The following is an 8,791-nucleotide window of genomic DNA, read 5'->3' as shown; positions in this document are numbered from 1 at the left end:
ATTGGACAGGTCAGTTCATCCAAATTACCACTACACTTTCTATTTTTTCAGTAACCTGTAGTGGCATCTATCCATCCAGATAGTTTGAGGGGTTTTTGGTCTAGGTTTGTAGATGAATAATTGAATTTGTGATGCTCACAGCATTTTAAACAGCTATTCAGATTCAACTGAATGAGTACCCAATATAATGGAGCTGAATAGATAGTTCACAGAATTAACTTTAATATTTTCTATAGAAATAGGCCGTACGCTGTCCACATTGAGGTCTGTTGAATATTGTATCTCCAGTGGGAGACTTTCTTAATGTCACTCACAGTTATAGAATTGATATGACCTTTACTTTTAACCTGTTTTATTAAGTTACCAGCACATTAACCTTAGCCTTACTGTTAACATGGGGGCTTTTGGGGCCTGTTGGCTTGCCTGAGAGCAAACGGCCCTCCTTTTTTCTTTTTTTTTTCTTTTTGGGTCCAAGATTAACATTTCATCTGATCTCTCTTGACAGATGATTTTCTTTCAGGGGCCCCGCGAAGGATAACCAAAAAGGAGCACTTTCTGCCTCAAGTCACTTTCTCTGTTAGGAGTTTTGCACAAAGATCTTCGCAAGAGGTGACATTTTTCATTTTGGTCTCGGGCAGGCTTTGTAAAACGCTTTTTTGTGTGTGTGTGTGTGTGTGTGTGTGTGTGTGTGTGCAGTCTGTAGTTTTAAGAGCAGACCGGAGCGGACAAACTCAGCCAAGAGTAGATGTGCGATTATGTCTTAAAGGGAGGGGCTTGCACGGGTATTCAGTTTGGTTTTTATCATTGAGTGAAGTGGAGGACCGACTGCAGACTGGCTCCCTCTCCTCTCCTCATACTCGACTCAACAGCTCTACTTTGTCCCGTTAAGATCCACAGGTAAGCGCAAAAACTTTCGCCTCCCTGCGTGTTTAATAATCTCAGTAGAAGAAAAGGCCATTACGCACGGATGCTTCTGCGCATGAAACAGCGCGATGCGTTGGAGATGATCACATTATGGGTCTCTGCCTGTGCGCATGCTGCTCATACTTTTCAGGATCCGCTGCCGCTCCCTCCCTCTCTCTCTCTCCCTCTCTCTCCTTCTTTGTGCGCTTTTCACGCCAGCAGCTCACCAAAAGGGAAAGTAAACTCGTGATTGTGCGCCGTAATAAAGTTTTCTGTGGGGTCGAGGTGTGATGCTGTCATGTAAATGTTTTGTTAACCGCGGGACAACACAAAGAAAAAAAGCGTTTGTCCGCTCCTGTAATGCGCGCTCAGTCCTCCAGGGCTCGGGAGGGGGGCTGTCTCCAAACCCCCGGCCAGCCAAGTTTCTCATCGCCTCAGCAGCCGACATGGCACTCACTTTCAGCTTGAAACTGCTTATGTGCTTGTGAAAAGCGCTGCAAATATGTTTAACGTTACACAACACAATTCTGGCTGTTTGTAAAAGTTCATAGCATCATCCAAACCCTAAAGGAAAGCTGTGTTTCTGACCCGTAACTGCACAGTGCAGATAAACCTGTTGAAATCTGACATGTGGAAGGTGTACAAAAAGTTGGCTGTGAGCGAGAATGGGGGCCCCATATGGCTACCAGCACACCGCGTGCCCCTCAAAGATCAAATTTGACCATAAGCTCAGGCTGAGATACAGAAGGCAGTTGTCCTTTGGTGTAGGAACTTTAAACACATCCAGCATCTCCTGCAGACAAAGCCATAGGGCAGTCTCGCAAAAGGCAGGCCCGCTCACTCGCAGATGAATCCACTTCCCATCGTATCAAGGTATCACATTCTTTGCAATCCCACCACCCCTGAGGCAAAGGGCTCTCTTCAACTCTCATTGTACTTGAGTTGGCCAGCAAGTCTTTTGATCTCAGCTTTATTACATAGTAGTATCTGTGAAATGGAAGCATGGAAAATGGGAGAAGGTGGAGGGGAGGGGCTGCAGAGGGGAGATCTGTAGGTTCTTTTTCTTTTTCTGAATGCTTACGGGCCAGAGACAGCGTAGTAATTGCCCATGAAACTGTATCTGATAAATTGTGGGGTGTTTGGAAAACACGTGGAGAATGCCCTCCGCTTCATATAAGGCGCAGGCCCAACCTGGTGACAGGTGATTGGAATAGCCTCTGGAATGCAGTGCATAATGGTCCTCTAGCACAGTGGTCCCAAAAATGTTTTTGTCTGATGTACTGTACCCCCACAGTCCTGTCAGAGGAAGTGCCCCTTCACAGACACCACCCAAGAAAGTGTCTTCATTTAGAATGATTTTGAACTGGATGTTCTTTCACACCATTTATTATAGAAACGTAGATGTTGCTAGAATTACTTTTTACAATTGAAGTTTAAAAGGCTGTATTGATCAAAGCATTTCGAGACTGGTTCGAGTCTAATATTCGTAATACTAACATTGGGAGAAGCTGGATTTTCATCCAGTTATCCTTTACTTTTAACCGAACAGCACTTTGGTCAACTTTGGTTGTTTTAAAGTGCTTAACAAATAAAGTTGGATTGGATTGGATTGGACTATTTCACCACCAGTACTGTAAGTGAACAATTTCAACCATTTATCCCATGGATATAATATTAAAGCTGGATACTGGACCCAAAGATGGCGCCTATTCAATCTAATGAGAATTGCTCGCCTGGTGCATACGCTAAAAAAGTTTCTAGCTTCTGGGTTTATGTCCAAGGGTATGCGGTCCACTGAATAAACGCTATAGTGTTGTTGTTGTTGTAGTGTGACTTTTACATTTCTAAAACCTCTGTGGATCAAAAATTTATAAGTCATAACTGACCTTTGCAGTTCAAGGTTTTTCTGTTTAAAGACTTACAGATGTCTCTTTTACAGTGGTGGTGATGGTGGTCTATGGGAAAAACGGCTTTTTGGGCCACAGGGTTTTGGTGCAGTACCACGAGTGGCCACTGGGCAAAATTGGAATCAAGGCTGAGCGGTCTTATTCCAAGTCCTATTTTTAATCCGAGATTAGCCTACTTTTAGCTACCTATTCAAGCTACCTTAGCAAACTTATTTCTCATCTTCTTAACTGTATTCATCTGCTCTCTTGCTAACTACTCTTCACACATTCTCAGTCTCAACATACAGTGTTTAGATGTTACAGCTGACTCAGTATGTGGATTTTAAATGAATTTCTATTTGGTCTTATTAGTTGAGCTACTCTTTCGAAGCAACCTATAGCAACAGCAGAAGTATTCCCTGGCATACAAGTACCCCTCGTGCAAATCACTGCACTAGGAGTTTATTTCAGTTTTTGCATGCATGTTCACACACATATATACACTCTCTCATTATTGAGCTAAAACACACACAGAAAACTGCAGGCTTTACACTAAAATGCATGTAGTGCTTTGTAGTGTACTTAGAAGGGGATTTTATAATTGGCACGATATGATATGGGTGCAGAAGAATCTGGAGGTAATTGCACAGAGTGATAACAGGGGTTTGGCAGTGTGGGGCGAGAGCCAGGGTTAGGGCTGGGCGGGCAGGATGTAGGGAACACTGCCATGCATTTCCGGAGTCTGGCTCTGGACTGCACAGTGCGGTGAAGGCCTCTAGTTACTGTACGCTGGCTCCCTCTCCTTCTCTCCCGTCTCTCATACACTTGATCAAAGTTAAATGTTGGACCAGGTAATTATTGTGTCTCATTCTCATCATAATCAACATGTGCTAAAGCCCGGTGCGTTCATGAATCTGTCCGTGTACAGTTATGAGTTAATGTGCACGCAGTATATGTGGGTGCTTTTGTTATAGTTTGATCCTAGATACTCATAATCCACCACAGTATCAAGTTCCAAAGCAAGAATCCAGAGTTTCCTTGCAAGGCAATAGTTTCTTACCACCACTGAGTTAAGGCAGCCAACCAAGTGGCAAACTGAATTTGAATAGAATGGAAACCTGGCAGAGGCCGTTTTCTAACACAAATGATCGGACCATTCTGTTCTTTTTTAATAGATGTTTACCTATACTGTGTTCAGTGTTAAGGTTTTCCAAATGTGGTTCAGTTTCCAGTGATCGCATGCTGACATGTCCGTCCAAACATACATTGTTTCTGCACAGCAGGTGCCAGAGCTATTTTCTGGTTTCTTGTCATAACGGACCAGTGAAACTATGTCAAGCGTGTTTCCTGTCTTCTAGTCCTTTTGCCCCTTGGCTTAATTTTATGCAGATTTGTTTATTCTAACAATATGGTTCAAGATAGGGATGCTGCCCCAGCAACCACAAGCAAAATGAGTGCTTTCTGTTTTATCAATGGCGTCCTTGTCATCAGTGTCAGCCAGTTGCCTCAAATAAAGTTAGTTTAGGTTTTAAGTTTGTGTCTTCTGGACAACAGCAGGAGTAGGACAGGGTTCAGCTCATTTGAAGTGATTGTGATTGACGTGCAGCTAGCGCTCATGGGACTTAGGCCCTGGACTGGAGCCCCACAGCATACTCGTTCTGTTCCCCCTCGCCTTTGAATTCGATAGCATGTAATTTGAATGCGCTGCATCCAGAACCGCACACTAAGTTGTATAATATGGTAAGCTTGGATGGACGGGCAGATCTTGAGTTGGAAAAGAATTATTAACTCTTTCACCGGGTAACAACGGTCAGCAAGTGGTAGGCAAAAACTGCTGCTTAATTGCTTGTGAAGTCACACAAAGGCATAAAACCTTAGATGATGTTTAGGTCCTGGAAAATATGCAATGGGAGTTTTGCAGATGTTTGTGATATAAATTCTGAATTCCAACGTTATTTGCCATTTTAAGAAAAATATACTTGTTGTTCCTCATTATTCAGCCAAGTGGACTTGGAAAAGTTCTGTAGGGGAGTATCCACGGTGCTCTTGGATGTTCTGGCATTTGTTCACAGCACAATTAGACTCTGGTTGTCTCGTGGGTGATGGAGAATGCTTACTCTCATTTTTCCCCCTCTTCCAGTCGACCCATACCCCCGCCTATAATAGATTCACCACCAAATTAAGTCTTTATAATCAAGCCACATTTACATAGCTATTTTCAAGCCACAGATTCAATTTATTTTACATGCATAGAGAATTTCACAATGATCCTTCCTCTCAGGATCTGTATCTTTACTTCCTTTCTTTTCCAAACTATTTCACAAACTTTGATTTTCCTCACTGAAGCAGTCATGTGGGCATGAAAGACCTGTGTTTGAATTCCTCTGGGCTTTAGTCACACTCTGATGAAGAGGGTTTGTTAGATCAGCCTCTCACTTGTGTCGTTTTCTGACTTTAAAGTGCTATCACTCAAGGCCAGATTGCCTAATAGGCAGCATGGCATGTCGGTGTTGGTAATTGGCATATTGGCCTGCCATCTGCTAGTTGCCAGATGCCAAGCTCCGCCAGAAGTTTCATAGCTATAAAAAAGACTATTGTATTCTTTTCCCTCTAACTAAATCTTTTGTTTTTTTCAGTGGGTGATGATTTAATTCATGAGGCAGCCTTGCTTTATATCTTAAAAGGTAAAACCTCCTCTCCTACTCACGTGATCTACATTTCATGGGTTTTTTGTGGATGATTGATTGTGCGAGAGTGAGGTCAGTGCTCCTAAGCAGCGCTTCTGATGTCATCCTACAAAGATGCATGTTCTCTCCTTCTTTCCCCAAAGCGGGTTATTCAGAGAAGTGTACAACGTTGTTAAGAGGGACATTTAGCCTTTGGGCTTCTTCTCATCTGATAAAACAAGCACAGGAAATGTCTCTGTTAGCTGATTGGCCTTGTGTTTTCCTTCGGCGTCCTCCCTCTGGGGCCTCAGACATGCACAGTGTGTCCCTGTGGCAGAGAAACCACCTTACTTGTCTCTCTCCTAATAGCTACATTAACTTTCTCTTCGCCTCTGTTCTTTCCTTTAACACCAATCTATTCTACCTCAGCCCTTTTCTCTCAAAAAGAAATGATTACTATAACGTTCATTCTCACTTCACCCTACCTCTTCTCTTCGCCAGCTTTCCATTCTTTCCGCGCTGTCCTCTCTTCACCTCCCCCTCCTCCCTTCTCCTCTCAGCCTCTCGTCTTCCTCCCATTGCGTCCCAAAGCTAAACAAATATGGCTAATCAAGAGCCTGTCAAATCACCTTTTAAAAGTCCCGTATTTTGGGGTAATGGGGAATTAAGGGAACGCAGAGGTAATAAGGTGATGTAAATCCCAGCGGCGTGTGTGAAAAATACCATTGAGTGTAAACACATGACCGGTGAGGTCATGTGTTTACACAGTTAGCGAGGTTAACCGCTCTATGAATCGCACAGGGGAAAACAGACAGGGCAGTGTGTAGGTCAGTTATAGGCCCGCTGGATTTATGCTTGTGGCTGTAGAGGTGCCGTGTGTGCTGAAGTGTGTATGGCAAATGTGAAGGACAGCTTTGAGAGTCCACATTGGACACCTGCCATCATGGGAGTGAGAACTGGCGAGAGCGAGATCAGGCTTGTATGTGGTAATGATGGAAGTGAGGACTTACCTCATACGCATAAAACAATCACTGTGTCCTTACATGGGTATTCACATGAGTCAGAGTTCTACTGTAATTTTGTTTCATTCTTTGGAAGAGCTTTAAAGTTGGGAGTATTTTTTTTATTTCAACCAAGTTCTGAATATTTGAACATTTATTTTAAGTCTCTGTGTAAAATCTAAGGGAGAGCACAGTGGCTCACAACTTAGTAATATATTTAGGGTTGCAACTAATGATTATTTTTACCATCAAATCAATTTTCTTGATAAATCACTTAATTGTTTAGTCTGAGGGTTTTGCATTGCAAGTTAAAGGTCCAGCGTCTAACATTTAGGAGGGTCTATTGGCCTGTTTTCATTAGTGTATAATCACCTGAAAAGGATTGTTGTGTTTTTTTCACCTTAGAATGAGAATTTTTTTATCTACAGACGCTACAGGTCTCCTTCCGTGGAGGCCGCCAAGCTGAACCACTGTGTTCCTACAATACCCCGTTCAAGTTTTTTTGCACAATTCGCGTCCATCCTGGTTTCTCCCTTGTGGTTGGCAAGGGTGGAACAAGTGAGTTGCAATCTGCAACTACACCACTAGATGCCACTAAATCTGGACCTGTGAACCAGCATTAGCAGCTGTTTGTTTTGTTTTTTTGGCCACTTTGGTCAGTGGAGACAAGCTGCAAACACAACTGACATACTGTATTCACACCATTTTAGTTGATATAGCAAATGTTTTTGCAGTAAGTTGCCAATTTACACATCCTGCAGTCAAAGAGCAACATTCGCATTCATTTGGAATTGTGTTTGAAGAATGTAAGTCCAATATTCACTCTCCTTTAAGCTCTGTTTTGTTCTCCAGCAACTGAGGAAAATATTAGCATCTAAAAATGACCATGTGGTCAGCTTGAGCTAAAGTTGCAGTCCAGAAAACAAAACCACATAGCTGAAAGATGCTAAAACGCTCCATAGAGCTGAGGGGAAATGCGTAGTTGGGTAGCAATAATCTGTGGGTTCGTCCTTTCACACAGAACTTTTATTTATTATTTGATCCATTGTTGATAAAGGAAAATATTTCATAACAGCTTTAAGCTTTATCATTCATCAACGATCAAAAGGGTGTTTGAATAATTTTCTTTTGGTCGGCTAACCATTTAATCAACTGGTCTCTTCACTAAATAACATTTCATTTAGTCATAATATTTCTCAAGCCTCTCTCTGTCGGGTATCTTAAGTCAGACTTTGCACATGTGCCTCATAGCAAGGCACATTGTTTGAAATGGTCCGCATCCATCTTTCCCACCCGAATAAGCCAGTCAGGCAGCAGCACAGTCTGAGGTCTGTGTTGGGGCTGCAGTCGGGAGCAGCGGTAATTGTTTAAGAGTGCATTTATAGAGTGTACTCTTTGTGCCTCCTAATCAGAAGCATACTCAGGCATTTACATATGAGCCTCCGAGGATTGCTCAGGAATGCATTACAAGCAAGGCAAGAGGACGGGAGGGTAAGAAAGCCGGCTCTAGTGGGCCACTCCGCTGTTGCCATTTCTTTCCACTTCACATGTCACTGGCCTGTTGGGAAGGAGGGGCGGTGAAAGTGATTAAGGCTGAAGATCAAAAGTGCAGAATAGCTGATGCAAAGCCATTCCTCCCTCAACACCAGTAACAAATGGGGTATGTGTCTACATTTGTGTCTTCTTGTGTCTTTGAGATATGGATACAATGGGATAGATGAATAACATTTCTCAAAAAAGTAGAACTCTAATGCTCTCATCTGTCTACCTATCAGAGATCTTTATAGATTAGATCTGTTTTTGTGGATTCATTTCAGTACGCATTAGGTAATTTGTCAATTTTTCTCTCTGTACTCTAACTCAGGTCTGGCAAGGGGACAAGGGGAACAAAAATATGGCTTCAGAAAACCATTTTAATCAGACAGTGCTCCGCAGGGACAGAGGCTGGCATAGGAGAGCTCTTTACCTCATCAGAGCTCTGCCAGTGGTGATTGGGAGAAACACTCAGTCAGGTTTTTATTGAATAACCCCAGCTCTGTACCGGAGGGGCTTTACTGTAATAGAGCAGCTCTACGGCCGCCGAGGTGACAGCCAAATGGTACTTATTAAACTAAGGGATGATTCATACTATATGCCCTACTGCAGTTTAACCTTGTTGGAGGCTTATGGTTTGCCTTTAAAGTCCAGTCACATTTTTTATGACTGAGATACATATGCGCACGATTATCCTCTGATCAGACAGCAGAGATCACAAATTTGTTGTGTGAAAAAACCCCGCATGAATATAATTATTTAATATAGACAGTCATTTGATTCTTATTTCAATTTAAGCTGT

At 42.6% G+C, this 8,791-nt stretch overlaps 1 protein-coding gene across 10 annotated transcripts in view; it reads left to right on the top strand.

Moving 5' to 3' along the window:
* The first annotated feature begins 583 nt into the window (after window positions 1-583).
* cald1a (caldesmon 1a) overlaps window positions 584-8,791 on the top strand; it is a 57,576-nt gene continuing 49,368 nt past the window's right edge. For 2 of the 10 annotated variants that reach the window (XM_051392704.1, XM_051392705.1), the window contains exon 1: window positions 598-897. The gene's annotated coding sequence lies outside the window, so the exon portion shown is untranslated. Of the gene's footprint in view, window positions 898-5,425; window positions 5,474-8,791 lie in introns of all 10 variants that reach the window. The other 8 variants (XM_051392701.1, XM_051392702.1, XR_007882590.1 and 5 more) reach the window with 8 other exon arrangements.

The sequence above is a fragment of the Dicentrarchus labrax genome, unplaced genomic scaffold, assembly GCF_905237075.1.
Source record: "Dicentrarchus labrax unplaced genomic scaffold, dlabrax2021, whole genome shotgun sequence".
Taxonomy (NCBI): Eukaryota; Metazoa; Chordata; class Actinopteri; family Moronidae; genus Dicentrarchus; species Dicentrarchus labrax.
Note: the sequence above shows the minus strand (reverse complement) of the source record. Positions and strands in the feature narration are given on the sequence as shown.